The sequence below is a fragment of the Polyergus mexicanus genome, unplaced genomic scaffold, assembly GCF_030449975.1.
Source record: "Polyergus mexicanus isolate NDT 795.1 unplaced genomic scaffold, iyPolMexi1.0 SCAF_24, whole genome shotgun sequence".
In the NCBI taxonomy this organism is placed as follows: domain Eukaryota; kingdom Metazoa; phylum Arthropoda; class Insecta; order Hymenoptera; family Formicidae; genus Polyergus; species Polyergus mexicanus.
The window spans coordinates 4,980,154-4,998,418 of NW_027223344.1; the positions used below are offsets into that span (position 1 = coordinate 4,980,154).

General features: G+C 34.9%; 1 protein-coding gene across 10 annotated transcripts in view; it reads left to right on the forward strand.

Annotated features, from left to right (window-relative positions):
* Positions 1–18,265, forward strand: part of Raskol (Ras GTPase-activating protein raskol) — a 201,709-nt gene that overhangs the window by 133,079 nt on the left and 50,365 nt on the right. The gene's annotated exons all lie outside the window — the stretch shown is intronic.

Below are 18,265 nucleotides of genomic sequence, written 5' to 3' on the forward strand. Positions count from 1 at the left end.
CGTTCATTGAATCACTGTACTGGAATTTTCTATATAGCTCATTATATATACCAGGTATATAAATATGAAACCGGAATTTTGGTATAGAAAATACACGTTTATTGTATGAAAATGATAAAAAATATTTTATTCCAAGTATTGCTCATTGCTAGCTATACATTTTTCCCATCTCTCTGACAATTTGTGGATGCCACGCCAAAAAAACTGTTGCTCCTTTGAGGCAAATCAATCATCGAGCCATTTTCGTACATTTTCGTAAGAAGTGAAGCGCTGCTCGGCAAGTGCGTGTCCCATTGATGCAAATAAGTAGTAATCGGATGGAGCCAAGTCTGGTGAGTAAGCCGCATGCGAAAGTATCTCTCAACTAAACGCCTCAATCGTTTCCATGACCGGTTTTGCTGTGTGTGATGGTGCATTATCATGAAGCAAAATCACTTTGTGTTGCCTTTTTTGATATTTTAGTCGTTTTTCACGCAAAGCTTGATTCAAATCGAGTCGTTGTTGCGTTTGAGCGTCATCCTCATCCAACAATGTTTGCAATTCGCTGTCTTCAAACTTTTTCGGTGGTCTTCCACGTTCTTCGTTTCTCACGTCAAAATCGCCACTTTTGAATTTTTTAAACCACTCAAAGCACTGTGATTTACCAAGAGCACGCTCACCGTAAGCTTCGACAAGAATTCGATGCGATTCTGCAGCAGTTTTCTTCAAATGGTAACAGAAAATCAATGCTGTCCGCAAATCGTAGTTTCCAGGCATAAAATTCGACATGTTCAACGCTATTAAAAATTATGCTGTTGTATGAAACTTGTATTGTTGTGAGTTGAAAATCTTTATCAGATGTCAAAACAAGAAAATGGCGCCAATGACGCGGTTTGACGGTAACTACATTGACAGCTAGGGCCATCTATGGGCAAATTCCGGTTTCATATTTATATACCTGGTATATATATACCGATATATTAACGATAATAAACAGCGATATAATCTATCATTATTTAAGTTGGACGCATATTTATATGAGTTTTTCATATTTAATCATACTGTAAGAATCTATATAAACTCTTATATTTTTAATTGCTATTAACTTGCTGTTATTCTTTATAACTGTACATGAATTTATTTTCTTTTATATTTAAATCTCTGATAATATTTATTATAAATTTATTATTTCCAATTAGAAAAGTTAACGTCTTTACAATTTTTTTCACGATGACCTTAATATAAATTTTATATAAATAAGATTATATAAACTTTTATGTTTTATATTATACAGATTTTCTTATCGTAAAAGATTATATTATTAAACTACTAAAGTTTCACAGCATGAATCATCCTGTATGTCGTAAATCGAAAAGTTCGCGAAAATGCGAGATATATACGCATAGTAATATTAAACCGGAAATTAATTCGCCAAATAAATTACCCAAGTACTTAAAGTCGCGCGAATGTCGGAACGTTTCTAAAATAATCAGTCGGACACGCCGGTTTGCCCGAGCAAGTAACGAGTGTTAATTACCCGCTTCCGCAGGATCTCACACGGCAGCCTTTAAAATGATTTTTGTTTTCGGTTTGATAATTACGCAATAATTATACATCGCGTCGTTCCACAAAGCTGCGCTTAGAGAGCGCAACGAGATTTATGGGACACTCGAGATTCGAAAGTTTTATCCCGGTAGGATTCTGAAGATTCATCATAATAAGATCCCGGATAAATACAGACCACTGCTACCTGCTTCTGAGAATGTTTTATGGTTGTCTTGTAGGGTGTTTATTACGCTTGATTATTTTCAAAGAAATCTATGTACAATTGAAGATTTTTATGATCTGTCAACTGTCTGATTACAATCAATTTGACAACGATTACATGTACGCTAATTGATATAATTTAATTATTTGATTATAAAATTAAATATCGCATCTTTATGAACTTTTGATTTGAATTCGAGATCAGAATTTTATATATATATATATATATATATATATATATATATATATATGCGTGACATAATTTTCTATTATATTTTTTCTTCTTTTATATCATAAATTATTTTATAAGAGAAAGCTTTTTTTCGCATTATACTTAATATATATAATATCGGAACTTGTATAAAAAGAAGAAAGCAGATGAATTATTTTATTTCGGAGATCACACGGAGAATATGTTACGCTCGTATAGTATTTTGCTTCAAGAGGGCAACTAGGTACGGTGGTTGAAAGCGTAAAACTTTTACGAGCTACGGTATAATCGTAATTACAAAGTGCAAAATTACAGAGTGCACTCATGGCCAGAAGGGTCCGGCGACTTTTAAGGGGCATACCCTTATAATGATTATGCGCACGAGTTGAAATGACGTTACGCGTTATCCCGCTATCGCATCTTTTTCGATAATGTATCTCTGTGTATGCTTTTTGCGAACGATGGTGACGTTTATGTGGAAAATACACGTACGCGGAAATATTATTAGTAATCTTGCCTATCATGTACCATGATATCTTCTAATATATTTTTTATTTCATTTTTTACATCAATTATCTCTGAAGAGATAAGTTTATATATATATATATATACAGAGTTTACGTGTATAAATAAATAAATTCGTTAAATATTATAGATTGATTTAAAGAATTTTATGATTTACTTTTTGAGAAATCAAAATTTTGTATAATTCAACATAAAGATTAATAAGAGTTACGAGCTTCCGAGAGTAGAGATTGAAATTAATTTCGTAGAGATATCTAGGAATTCTCGATCGAGGAAGATTACGAAAGGAGGGAACCGGGTGTGAAGAAAATATCTTTGTCGCGTTTTTTCACTCTGCATCATTTTAAATAGCGTACAAAGGATATAAGATGTTTCGCAGCGGCCTTGCGTTGTCTAAATCTACGATCTATTTCACGGGGGCTTATACTGCTCCGTTTCTGGATTACATCGAATTATTTCGATATGTTGATAAAACGAAACCGAGCGAAATCTCGCGTTTCTCGAAAGCGTCATTCCAACACGCAATTCGCTCGATCGGGGATGGTCGCGATCGTTCCATTACCTTTTCAGTGTCAATCTTTGCATGTTAATTTTGCCAGGAAGAAAATGATGCTGCGCAACAAGGATGTTTCGTGAAAAAAAAATGAAGAAGTGGTAAATTACGTTTACGTTAGTGAGTAAACGGAATAAACGCGATAAACGGGGCGAAGATTTTATCGCTAAGCATAGAATGATTTATGCTACGACCAGAGGCAGTATTCAAGGTGTATTCAATGAATTTTTTAGAAATCTGCTCGCTTTTCTAGCTACACACATTGAAGCGTTTACTTCTTCTTTTTTTTCTGAACTGTTATTGATGCTATATTTTTCAAATCTAGAATTCAGCTTATGGAGAAATATTATAATAATATATTATTAGGAAATAGAATTTAAAAAATACGCAGCTAATATTCTTTGTTAGAATATTTTGGCAGAATTGTCAAGTGCGAAGATAACTATAGAAGTGTCAGAGTTTTCAATAGTTAATATATTCAATTCATATAAAAGAGAACAAAAGAATCTGATAAATGTTTGTTACCAATGAAATGGTAAAAGCTGGAGAAAGAGTTCTTCTTCTATTCTCTTCACCAATACTAAAAATAAGTAGTGCGTTAAGTCATCAATTTTCAGCCATTAAATTTTCATCGAGTTCGTGCAACGTTTTTGAAAAATTCGAAATTATAATAATATATATCTCTTTAAAATCAGAAGATTCTTAAAGCGCGACTTTAACCGATATCTAAGAATTCGAAATTAGAATTCTTCTCCATGACCACATAATGTAAAACATGAGCTTTACAAGAACTGGAGGAGATTAAAAACATCGATCGCCATAGCGGACCTACTTACTCTTACTCCCGTATTATTGGGTGGAAAATTGTGCAGTAAATTGGACAAGCTGAGTGACAGAAATAAACGAGGGGGATTTTATGGTGGCCTCGTAAATCGGATCGATATAAGAGGGAAGAAAAGGGAGATCGAATTTCGCGATTCCGCCGACGAATTTATTGGTACCGTTAGAGCGGCAAGAGTTGCACCGAACGAACCAACGCCGCCGCGTCTTTTATTCCTCGTCGGCGGCAGCAACCATCTTAATTAAAGAACCGGAAAAATATACGCGTCGACTCATAAGTTCTTCAAACGAGTCGTTACTCTCGCGTCCGGCTGAAGCTGCGATGTACAGTGCCATAGTTAGTCGAGTTCCTCTGTAATTCCTAAGAATATAAGCTTATCCGAAATAAGACAAGCATATGCAAAATTATAGAATACATAATATTAAATTTTCTTCGGAAAAATATAGAGAGATTAGAGTCTTGAAACGTTTAAATTGATTATTATTGGCAATAATCATCCGAGAGACGATTATTTCTTTAAGTATTCGAATTTATTCTTAGTTTTTCTTTTATGATAATCGCTGATACAAGATATGCGTTATTTTCGACGAAGATCGACGACATTAATAAGTCCGGGAGGAATGCGATTCCCGAGATTTTTGTGACTAACTTGTTTGTGTCAGAACACGTGACCGCAAACCACCGAACGATCCCCACCATTCACAAATCGCGGCCAGAGACCTGCATCGACATTTTGGGAACCTACTTATGCAGGTCCATTCGTTCAACCACCTGCCCTCCTCGGGTCCAAGTCGAGAGAAAAAGTCGCCGCGATTATAGTTCCCTCGACTAAACTTCCCTAGCATCGTCTTTTTTTATACACGCTTTCTTAATATTCTTTTCTAATACCCGTACTCATAGTCCTTCCTTATTTTAAGGACGGAGGAAGCCTCTATGAAGGATTCCTTGAATTTGCAAGGCCACCTTGTTTCATAGATGGACCTCGAGTCTCCCTTTCAGAAGGAAGGAATATTTTAGGGATTTTTAGTGACCGACTGGGGGCAGCACCGTTTTATGCTGTCTGCAACTAATTTCATATAATACATATGAAAACTTTTTCGTATCTTCAAAAAATTCCACGGGATTTTCCCAATCGCGAATGTATCTTTTCGGAATCCGCCACAGAATCCGATTCTCTGGATTTTCGTCTTCAAATCCATCGTCAGAATCATTTAAAAATTCATTGTCCAAATTCATTATCCCTTTTTCCTTTATACACTTTTAGTTTGAGAGCGCGACAACAAATAACCACAAAACCACAGATTGAAATGTAACGAAACTAACTTTTGGAGGTTATATTTGGTTATATTCTGCTTATCGTCTGCTAAAATGGTCGTATCACTCCTCAAGGAAGCTCATGACCTTCCTTGAGATAAGGGAGCCAATAAGATTCCTTGTTCGGTCAAGGAAAGTTTATGAAACGTGAAACGAGGAACAAGGAATCCTTATTCCTCAAGAACGGACTATGAATACGGGTATAATTCTTTTTTTCTAATTCATTGCCAATTGGAAGGATCGTAAGAATTCGTTATGACAACGATAGTCGTTGAACATCTTTTTTTTGAAAATTTAAATTTAATATTGAAAAATAAATTTTGAGATTAATATTGTATGAAAAATGAATTGTATGAACAGCGTTGAATATTCAAATAATCGATTCAAATTATCGATACATATCGCAATTTAAATGAAAATATCAAATAAACAAAACACACAAGATCAAATTGTTTGCATCGACGCAATAATAGTAAATAGAAAATAAGTAATTCGATGGGTAAATAAATCTTTCATAATTTGCTTCTATATAATCCATAACGGTATACGATGAACGCACATTCTGCAAGAACACCATAAGGTCGATATCGCGCGATATTACTTGTACCATATTGCGACAGTGTTTATATAAAAAAAAAAAAACGAGATACCCCGCAGTCATCGTCGTTTATCCGTCGAGCTTTCGGGATTTTATTGCGTTCCACACATGTACAATAATTTTTCAGATTTATTCTGATATTCGCCAGACTTCTGCATGAAGAGAAATATTTTTTCCATGGTTTAATCTCGCACATGAGTGTTTAATAAATCCGATCAAATTATTTTTATCGATGTGTCTCTGTAAAAATTTTTTTCTGTAAACGGGTATAGAGATAGAGATAGAATTGAAGGAAGGAACAGATATTTTCGATATTATAAGTTGCCAATAAAAAATATAAATAAAAATTAAAACAATCTAGATTTTTATGTTAAATAGATTTCGTTAAAAAAGCATTTTTATATTCAACTTTTGATCGCCTCGATTTCATCTCGATTTGATTTCTCGAGTTCGTTCATTTTGAAATCGATACCTCGCATTTAACGAACTACGATAACGGTTGACAATATCAATAACGTTAATGTACAAGATAATGACGCGGTCCATTACGCGACCTCGTGAAACGCCATCGTATTGACTTAATCGTAGATACGGCGTCTCGTTGACCAAGTGCTTTGCGCGCAGGAATGAATCGAATTTCAAGGCGCGTTGCACAATGTGGATCGTAGATCTCGTTGTGAAATGATTTCGACACGGCGTTACCTTAATTATGGCTGATCATGCCGTTGTCGGTTTAACCCGTGGCCTTACGTTTCGTCTATATACTCTTGATGCAATTTACATATTTATCAATTAAATCTTTTTCATCGTCCATTTGTTTGATAGTATTTCACTTGAGATTACAATATTTGTTATATTTAATATGATTATAATATTGCATATTGTATTGTAATTATATTAAAAATATTATTATGTTATAAAAGTCACGGGAAAAATTGTATCTACATAGAAATTATAATTATATTTGGAAGTATATAAATTATTCTATTAAATATTAGTTATATTAAATATTATTGCGTATTAAATATCGTAAAATCTATCCGTAAAATATTTTATATAAGTATAATAACAATTTTTCAATATATTGCAAAAGCAGAAATATATTAATAATGTTATAAAATGACATTGTGTGTCTATAGAAGTAATTTCGATAGTTTCATATTTTACTAACGGTTTTCGAGAATTTGTCATTTTTCGCTATAAATACAGTCAAGTATCTCTTAAATTGATTACTGATGACTCGAAAATGAAGGAGAGAGACGTCAGAATTTGTTTCATCGCTTAGAACTGATTCGCGCGTCGCAGCACAATATGCTGGAGTGAAATTCTGTTAGTCAAGACAGACTAACAGTCGACAGAATGCAATTACACAAAGTGAACGGATTTCTTTCCTTTCGCCCCGCGGCGGCAGTTGGTGCGTGAGAAAAGCGAATGATTGCAGAATGATTGCTTGCTGTGCATGTCAAAAATAAGTAACGAAACCTGTTATTTTTTAACATGCGATCATTCATGAACTTCTTTTGTAGCTTATTATCAGAAAAATGAGCAAAAGCTTTTTTAGGACTATCAAAACAAAATCTAGTATTCTGCCATTAGAAATTTTTGACAGATATTTGTCAATCTTAATTACATATTAATTTCTTTCTTCGAAATTGTAAACATTTTATTTTTACAAAACTCTCTTATTTCTATTTTGAAGAACGGCATTAACAATTATTAATTTCGTAATAATTGCATAATTATAATGTAAAAAAAAAAGAACCCAAAAAAGAAAAATGTGCTATCTCGTCGCATTTAGTTCAATTTACCGAGCAGGCATAAATCAAGGGATATACCATACACAAAAGGATTTTGCTATCGTCGAGAAACAAGGACGTGGTTGAAAAAATAGCTACGGAAAGGTCACGGATTAAAACAGCCCGATCTATCGTGGGAGGTGAAAAAGCGGTAGACATTGTAAGCTCATCGATAGGCTCGTAAATTATAGACGTAACTGCAAAGATATATTTCTATGTTTTATGATTTGCGGCGCGAATCAATCCTTATAGTAGATTGAATTCCTCGTAACAAAATATCGCTCCAATTAATCGTTAATAGCTATCGATCTTATTTTTGTCTCGACGGACTGAAGATTTTATCACTTTTTGATTGGAAAATTAATTTGACATTAATGATATCTTTTTGAAAATGAGTATTTTGATCAATTGGAAATAAAACATAAATAGCACAGGACAAATCTTATCTTCGCACGCGCATTAAAGATCAAAGTCAGTCAGCTAACGTTTATGCAAGTTAGCCGTTAACAATATGCGTCATCCGGTATAGGCGGCTCCAAACATTTTGTGTGTTTAGGACGTGGAGAATTCAATTGAAAATAGATGATGGAGGCGTGGAAGCGATGTGCAACAAGCGACATTGACGTATGCAAATACGTCCATTTCTTTTTATCTCGAGGATAAAAATTGTGTGACGCGTGTCAGAAGATCCCCAGCTTGCATCTGTATCGGCAGGCCATTACAATTCGACAATAAGTATGCTAATTTCTCGGTGGCTGCATTCTTTCTTTAACTGTAACTTATTTTAAAATTATTAATAAATATGTGTATGATTAGATATTTGCTGCTGTCAAATTAATGTTAATTCTTTTCGTTAAAATTTTATTTTTATTCTTACATGTATGTGTGTAGAATTTATAGAGTTTATTGTTTTTACGCTTTTGTTGGTACGTTAAAATTGAAAAAAAATTTGTTACACACGCGCAGATTTCTAATTTAAGGGCGCTTAATTTAATAGCATTTATGCGATGTGTATGAATGAAATTAACTTGTTTGCATAGGAAAAAGTATCAGCGATACCGCAACTATATCTATCGCGACACATTTTATTTCATCCCGTTTCTTGATGATCCACTTTACGTTTCGCGGAAGAGCAGTTGACTTTATCAAGTTCAAAGCGACTCATCGGACATGATGCAAGGGTAGACCTCGATGCGATTAATTTGCTACACTAGAAATGAAGCTTTCTGTCTGTACGAAATGGTATGAAAAATACGAAACTAAAAAGAATATTATTAGGTGTACAAATAAGTTTCCGCCGTTTTTTATCAAAAATTGGGCATTTATTGTGAAAGAACGGAACTTATTGTTAGTGTTTTGAGTCACTCCCCAATGTAAGTGCAAGTTCTTCTTGCGTTTGGCACGAATCTTGATCCAATAATGCTTCCAATTCCGCGTCTTCATACACTTTCGGCCTTCCGCTACGTTCTTTGTCTTCGATGTCAAATTCACCGTTCTTAAACTTTTGAAACCACTCACGACAACTTCTCTCACTTAAGGCAGCCTCACCATATGCTTCTACAAGCAATCGATACGCCTCAGCTGCAGATTTCTTCAAATTGAAGAAGTAAGTCAAAAGTTCCCGCAAATGACGCTTATTCGGCTCAAAACTCGACATTTTCGCACACAAAAGAATATATTATACTAAAAATCACTAATATTTTAAGGTTATGTTATTGAGTGATGTCCAATCTTACGATAAGGATGTTCTTCATCTGACAATTTTAACCATAACTTACTGGTGGCGTCAACTTTTGTCAAACGGCGGAAACTTATTTGTACACCTAATAATATATAAGATAATAAATAAAAAGAAATTCATCGTATACATTTCAAAAGCCGAGTTCTTTAAATACAATATAATTTCCGCTTTCGTGAACCATCAGTTCATCTTATTCATCCGGAGTATTAAAAACGTTCTTTTCAATCTTAGTAATCAACGTAATTGGTATAATTGGCGTATGAAACTTCCACATTTTTTGTATTCGAATGTAGCTACCGGAAGTGACATCAGGCGGACGTGTGACGGACGAGGGAATGTCGGATCGCAATTCGGCGGAAAAAATGCACGATACACGTGGCCTACAATGCAGTCAGATGTACTCGTTGAGTAACGGTCGGCACAAATGCATTGTCGAGGACGCGATCAATTGAGATAGCAATTTGCTGCGAGGTTAGCGGCGGAATTGAGCGTTAAATCGCGCGGGGGTGGAAACGTCAAAATTAAATGGTAAAATTTATATGTCACCTTAATTGAGAAGGAAGCTCGACACTGGCTAGAAAAAAAATTTCGCATGCATTATAAAATCTGACACGGATAACGACCTGGCATTATATTACGTAGATAACTTTGCTGATCTGTCATGTTTGTAAGCAATAGTTATCATTACTCGCGTTATATTTGAGTAATCCAATATTTCATATATTTAAAAGGTTAAAAGTGATAAAACTAAAAAAAAAAACCGTTTTTTTTTTTTTAATTATACATATATAGGATAAAAAAATACTTCTTATATATTTATTTTGTCTACTTAATAAATGTTTTCATATTAAAATAATATATACATTGTTTATTACAATACTTATAATCTTAATTCATACAATCTTCTGTAACAGAAAATAGTTTTCCGGAAATATTACAAAATATTTTTTTTTTCTAAATCAAATTTTTAATTATTACAATTATGATTTTAATTATAAGATGGCGAATATTTTGAATTACGTTATGTACGAGGTAATATGAAGTAAGAGATATTTTCATTAACACGCTGAAAACATTGTGAATCTGCTTGTTTGTGAGGAGCGACGAACTCGACAATTAATTGCAACAGCTGATTGGCGACGCGCGCGAGCGCAATAACGTAATAACGCAATTAATCTTGCGATTGTGATTAATCGACGCGTCATACTTTCTACTTTCGCGACCACCGCATTACACAATGTATGCTGTTGTAATTTTTTTCACGTGAATCATCGTAACCTCCGCATTCAGACGCATAATATCGTAGGAACGATATGTCATATATTTTTTCATTCGGTCAGTATATTTTAATCTTTAATTAATTAAACGGCATTGCCATTTTGTCATTGACACGATAACACCTCTTTGTTAAGGATTTTTAAAAAAAGAGAATCACTTTTTCATATTTTTGCTAAATTAGATAGTTAATTAAATAAATGATAAACCATAGCTTGGTAATAATTTTTTTTAATAAAAAGCAAGCACACACACATAGCGCATAAAGAATATAACCACTAAAGAATTATTTTCGTTCGTCCGGCGAGATAGCGATAAATTTTATCCGTAAATATCTGTCGACCCACTTTCAATAATTGGAATTCACAATTTTCACAACGGTATTTGCGAATGCGCCGCTATCGATATTAGTTAATTAAGGCTGCGGTTGAATTTGCTGACGTTGTTCGCGGTTTACATACTCTTCCACATTCGAGAGCGTTGCGTCGCGACGTTTCGTCCCTTTGCGAAAATTGTAAACCGCAGAAGCCAGTGTCTTGATGGGACAAGCGTTTCCGCTTTGGCGAAACCGTGGAATTTCCTTTCCTACCGAATACGGTGCGGGATTGATGTTCATCGTTTGCCAATTACTCTTTGAAATTAATTAATCGTCTGCGTAATCGAGAGAGGATTGCTTCCCCCACAGATTTAAGAAGGCCTTTGTATAGCGAGAGATAGTTTTCCGTCTATTACAATGTTGTTTTAATCATTGATGATTAATAGATTTTAATAAATCAAAAATTTTGATGCGACTAATAACATATCTTGTCTCCAATTAATCTTTCAATTAATTTGAGGAATATTTGAAAAAATTTTAAATTGAAAGTGAGTCTGAAAAATCCTAATTCTCCTAATTTAAGGAGAAATTTAATTCAAATTTTTGCGATAGTAGACAGCTATTCATCACATTTTTGTTTCAAGTCACCGTCTAAGTTGCGTCACGTGATCCTTCGCATTAATCTGCATAATTACGCAAGTTGATGAGGATCATCCTCCGTTGTTAGTATAGAACGGTGTTGCATTCGTCACCTACATACACGCATAGAGATAGTTGGATAGCTGATTCGCGAACAATGAGCGCACAATGAGCGTTCTTAATCCGCAAAAATGTGTCCCTTTGTAACAAGCACGACCGCGTTGCGTCTCCCTTCCATCTCCTTTCTGATCCCTTTAAAAGCTAGTTTATGGCGGGCCCCCGACTATATATAGATACGTGCCCTAACATCCCTTCAACAGAGAGAGATCCTGCGACCTACGGTCCGCCGCCGTTAAAGTTACTTTTTTTAAGCTTCTGTTGCAGCTTGTTTGCGAACGTGCGAGCACCATCGACGCTGCATTTTTGTCATCCGTTCCCCTTTCTCGTTGCGTCTGCATAATTTACAGAATTGATCCGACCAGCCCCTTTTTGATAGTTTATTTACAAATACGGCACTATTAAATTCCGGAGATGCTACGCCTGAATTGATTTATATTGCGCTATCTCTTCGACGAAAATTCAATGATTTTCGTGATTTAAAAAGTACAAATTATATCGTAAAATACAGTGAGATATAATCTCAAGGTATTTAGTCTCTTTAGGAATACAATATTACGACGATAAAAAGAGATAATTAATTATTTTAAATATTTACAATTTATTTAAAAAAATAGAACTAAATATCAAAAAATCGAATTTGTATATTTGGCTAATTATTAAATTTTATATCGTGAATTTCTATTGAGATAAAATATGCATTCGTAAAAAAAAATATGTACTTAAATAAAATATGACTTAAATTTATCGCAGGAAGTTGGAAATTCTTGATACATGTATATTTCATTTATAGTAATTCTTGCGATATATCAAGTACTGTATAAAACGAACAGCACTCGATTTACTATGATCGTCTTCTTAATACAGTTTGAGAGCATGAATCGACTTTGCGTTCGGATGGATTCTCTCAAGTCAGTCTCGACATAGAGAAATCATCGTTTTCTTCCTTACACTACGTTCTTCCTCTCCTTAGGGTCTGCGGATGAGTCACGCTCGCTCCGGCGGGAGACTCGCGTACTCCTGCCTCGTCATCCGCTGAGAGATTAACGACCCTGACTGTTCCTCTTTCTTCGACGCGAACCAGGAACTCTGCGTCTTTTATGTCATCTAATTAGAAGAGAGGCTGTTTGGAGATTTCAAGTGTGGAAATTTTTACTGAATCAAACATACGTATTATTATAATCTATGGAAAGTATTAATTGCAACACCGTTGGGCCTTATTACAAATGTAAATCCAGTTTCATGGAATAATCAAGAATTATTGCCATTTTTCTCTTTCTCACCTAAATATTAATATTAAAAACACTTCTTTTATAATCACATCCAAATATTACAACAGATCGCAATTTGGATCCCGATTGTAATACGATTGTATATCTCGCAAGATCGAGACGTCACGAGAGATCGCGAGAGCGATTCTCTCTGCAATTTATTGGCTTGAGGATGATGTAATATTTTTGTCCGATCTTATCTTTATATATAGTTCCGTATTAATTTTATATAATAAATTCTTTGGAAACCATCTATTACATCAATTTGACTCGAATGCGATAACACTTTCAGACATGTAGTATATTTTATAAGTAATAGAAATTTTTTGAGTTTGCTTGAACATGTGTCAATCGAATCTTTATTCAACATCTTAACAATAATATCGAATTTTTAAAGTTCATCAATTTTGCTAATTGCTCTATCGATGACATTAATCTATCTCGAGCGTGTACACTATCGTGTCATAAGTAGACTTGTAAGTCGACAATTCTCGCTTTTATTAATGAAAATTGACATAATATTTGAGAAGATGATTAAAAGTGATGTGAGAAAACATGCATTTGCGATAATTGCCTACGTTATATATTCGCGAAAATAAACTTCCTTTTATTCTTGCCATTCTTTTCCAGCATAACTATAACTCTCAGAGAATTATTTAAAGTACTTCCCATAATGCTTTCGTCCCAAAGCTAATATTTTTCTTCCGTATCTTCGCGAAGACGTCTCTATGGAGAAGTTTTACCATCGATTGGCATTTCTTTCGAAGAAACATTTTTTTTTTTTTCCCTATTTATTCTTACAATAACCAATCAGGAAATTTTGTAAATACACATGTACATAATTTTTCTTTTTAATTTTTTAATTATTAGGCAGAGATTATAACAGCATGCAATATTACACTAATCCAATTTTACTGTTAGAAATGAAAAAGAGGTGATATACAATTAGAAGGATATTATCCTTGACAAGTAACGCGGTTGTCCGTCTACTTTCAAGTCGTAAAACGGCGTTGTTTATTCTCGCTTCGAGCTATGTAATCTCCATGTAATCTCAGTGTTTTCGATCGGGGAAAATACATTACAAGCGCGCGATAAAAATTATCCATGACTTCGCAGGAATAAAACACATTCGCGTGTCCGTGAATGAAGCTACAATGAAGGCAAAAGCAATGGGACGCGCGCATTGCGTTGCAGAATTGGGACATCCGGCGCGGTAGAAGCAACGTACGGCCACGATGATAAATAATACACAACGCAAATGTGAGATTAACGCTGCTAGATTATACCAGTTTTCTCTCGTGAGACGTTCGACGAGGTGTTCAGCCGGGAAAGTAGATCGACGCAAGCGTGTTTCGTCAGGCAAATCTTCGCTTACTGATTTTCACAAGCCCGCTGCTTGTTTATTCGTCGAGCGTGCTTCTATTAATTACGAAGCTAATTAACCGCCTGTTAACGTAGCCTTCTTCACGATCGCGTAACGGCATGCTCGCTAACCGCGATATCTCGCTGAGCATTTACGATTAAGTAGCTTGACGGGAGAATTGCAGCGAGAAATAAGTGATAGGTTTAATTTGTACTGACAAAAATCTATCCTAGATAAGAGTAATACTTGATTTAATGTCGCCCCTACTATTTATGAGATTTTATTTTGGCATATATTAAAAAATCTAAAATCTCTTTCTCTCTATGTGATGAAACGCGCATTCATGATTATAGACTTTAGAGAAATTACGGCGATTTTTTGTGACGATATTTTTTTCATAAAATATATCACTGATATATTATTATATTTTAAAGAATGTATTTTAATAAATATATATTTTTTAATTAATAAACATGTATTTAAATTAATATATTAATTAAATTTATTTTATTTTAATTTGTTTATTCTTTTTAAATAACCCTTCTTTCAAGCATATCATTAAATAAAATATTAGTAATTTTTATTAGGAATTTTTATGGGAATTGAGAGAATAAAAATAAAATAAAATTTTTTAATAATTAATTATATATTAGGTGTACAAATAAGTTTCCGCCGTTTTTTATCAAAAATTGGGCATTTATTGTGAAAGAACGGAACTTATTGTTAGTGTTTTGAGTCACTCCCAATGTAAGTGCAAGTTCTTCTTGCGTTTGGCACGAATCTTGATCCAATAATGCTTCCAATTCCGCGTCTTCATACACTTTCGGCCTTCCGCTACGTTCTTTGTCTTCGATGTCAAATTCACCGTTCTTAAACTTTTGAAACCACTCACGACAACTTCTCTCACTTAAGGCAGCCTCCCCATATGCTTCTACAAGCAATCGATACGCCTCAGCTGCAGATTTCTTCAAATTGAAGAAGTAAGTCAAAAGTTCCCGCAAATGACGCTTATTCGGCTCAAAACTCGACATTTTCGCACACAAAAGAATATATTATACTGATAAAAAATCACTAATAATTTAAGGTTATGTTATTGACTGATGTCCAATCTTACGATAAGGACGTTTTACATCTGACAATTTTAACCATAACTTGGTTAACCTTACTGGTGGCGCCAACTTTTGTCAAACGGCGGAAACTTATTTGTACACCTAATAAAAAATATTTTAATTTATTTTCGCACTTGTCTCTAAGAGTTACATAATATCTTGCAGTAATTATATGATACGTATTCGTTACGTGTGCCAATAAAGTCGACAATAAAAATAACGATGACAATACGAAGCGCCTTATATCGATATCATGCACTGCACCAGAGAGTTTACGTTCTCAAGCGCCTTTCTCCTTAACTAATATCCGTTCTGCGTCTTCGGGGACAAGCCTAGCTCTTGCATGCGTGCGTCATGCGATAGAAAACGAGATGACAAGAAATAGAGCGTGCACTTGCACATATTACTCGGCCCGACGAATGAACGGCGGCGTACATGACGGTAGGCAAAATGAATGATGAATCACACACACGGTGGTAGCCATAATTCTCGAAATGCGCCGTGTTCTCCCTCCCGCTCGGTAAAATACATAATTGAGTCGGTGTCGGGGCAAAAGCGGTCCTTCTGTGAATCAATCCGTGAATAAGGGCCACTACTCGGCCTTTTTTCAGTCTTGTCTTAGTCATACGCATTGTGAGACCGTAATACGCACATCAGGCATTTAAGTATTTGAAATAGATGCAGAGAAAGTATTGATTCGATCAAATTTTGTAATAACTGAGTAAAAATTAGATATATAATATTATGAAAAATATAAAAAATTAATATAATAAAAATTATATATTATAGTTTGATTCATATTTTATTTTGCAAATTCATGGAATCAAGGAAAATGGCAAATAACAGTTTTTGATAACGCGAAAATCGTTGATCGCGAGGTAATAATCTAAGATCTAAGAGCTTACAGAAAGGAGAACGCATTTTTACGCATATATTAAGGTACATAATAGTTCTCGCGGGTAGAGTTACTTTCGCTCGTAATAGAACTCGATCCGGATACGGTTACTAATCCCGGTATATCCCTTAACACGTAAGCCGCCTTCCTTCTGCCAACAAGCGCGATATCTGCGTTTCGTGCGTCAATATCCGAGAAACAGTGGAATCCCCAAAGGAATACGTGCGACTGTGAAAGACGAATACTTGGTCTTCACTTTCGTGAATAGGCAAGTAAGAAGAGCTCGCTACTCTTTCTCAAGCTTTGTATGTATTACCAGACTAAACACACTCTTATATTCCCAGCTCGTGCTTCTTTCGGATTACTGTTACTTTCCTCGGAGAGTCACCGTCGCTTTTTCGACAGGCCATTCGTGTTTCTTGCCAGCGTCTCTCATTTATCACTGTCTCTCGGTCTAATACTCGGCTCGTCTCACGGCTGAATGGCTTTCTTTCGTTCGCGAAGCGTCACAGCATTACCAAGATCCGCTTCGCGAACGAGCTAATAAACGAGAGGATAAGGATAAGGAGCAGCGAGATATTACATCTGTGCTTAATTAGTAATCGATACACTCTTATCGCGTTGCTGATATTTTTCTCCGACACGAATGATTGCATTTGAGTGTCATTACAAAAAAAGCATATATATTAGGTGTACAACTTTGCTTCTGCCGTTTTTTTTTCGAAATTCGAGGCTTTATTGTAAAAAACTGGTTATACATTTATGATTCGTTTTGAAATTGCTTGTTGAGTCACTCCCAATGATCGTGCCAATTCTTTTTCACTTTGACTCGAGTCTTCATTAAGTAATGCCTCCAATTCTGCATCTTCGAAAACCTTCTCTCTTCCACCGCTATACCGGTCTTCGACGTGAAAATCACCGTTCTTGAAGCGTTGAAACCACTCGCGACACGTTCTTTCGCCAATAGCGGCTTCGCCATAAGTATTTGAGAGCATTCGATGAGCTTCAGCCGCAGATTTCTTCATATTGAGGCAGAAAGTTAAAACCTCCCGCAAATGACGAGAATTTGGCTCGTAAACTGACATTTTCAATCGAGAATAACTTTACGATGCAGACACAAATCGACTAATGTTTCTATGGGGTTATGTTGACAAATGCCCAAGTTTATTGCATGACATCTATGATCTATTTCGACCACTACTTACCGCTAAAGCCATCTATAGGAAAACGGCGGAAGCAAAGTTGTACACCTAATATATATATTTGTCTGAAACTTTTCATTTACCAAACAGAGCGCGCACGTGTGTGTATGTAATGAAAAGATTTAATATTATTAAATATAATTTTATAATGAAAAATAACAATTGGTCTGATTTCGCGGAATTGTTGGCCACAAATTTTTGGATTTCTTAAATTTAATTGATTCAACAGAAAGATTGGGGCTCATGTACCGGACGATATTCTCGCGGTTTGATTCATAATGTTGATCTTTCCCTTTCTTTTCTGTTTTAGGTAAGTCCAAAGAGAGGATTTCTTACGAAACAGACGATAATATCCACATTACGAGCGTTCTAGGGAAGTATACACGGCTTTGGTTTTTTTTTTTTTTCATTTTTATTTTGTTTGAAACAAGCGCATCCATGGCGAACAATGGACCATGGAAATGCACATTCTACTACAATTGTTTGCTTTATATCGTTATGGAAAAGAGAGGGAATATTATTTGTTGCGTGTCTCCTTGTGAAACCGAATATGCATGTACCACTCGCGATATATGTAGACAGAAAGTCGATTAAATCCGCACAGTCTATTTTCGCGCTTTCTATTGTATGTGGCAATAGAATGCCAAGAATAACGACATAACGATTGGTGCATTCTATTTCGAAGAGGGTAACGCACTCCTGTAGCCAGTTTAATGCTCTCCGTTAAATTATTGTTAAAATTGCATAATCGAT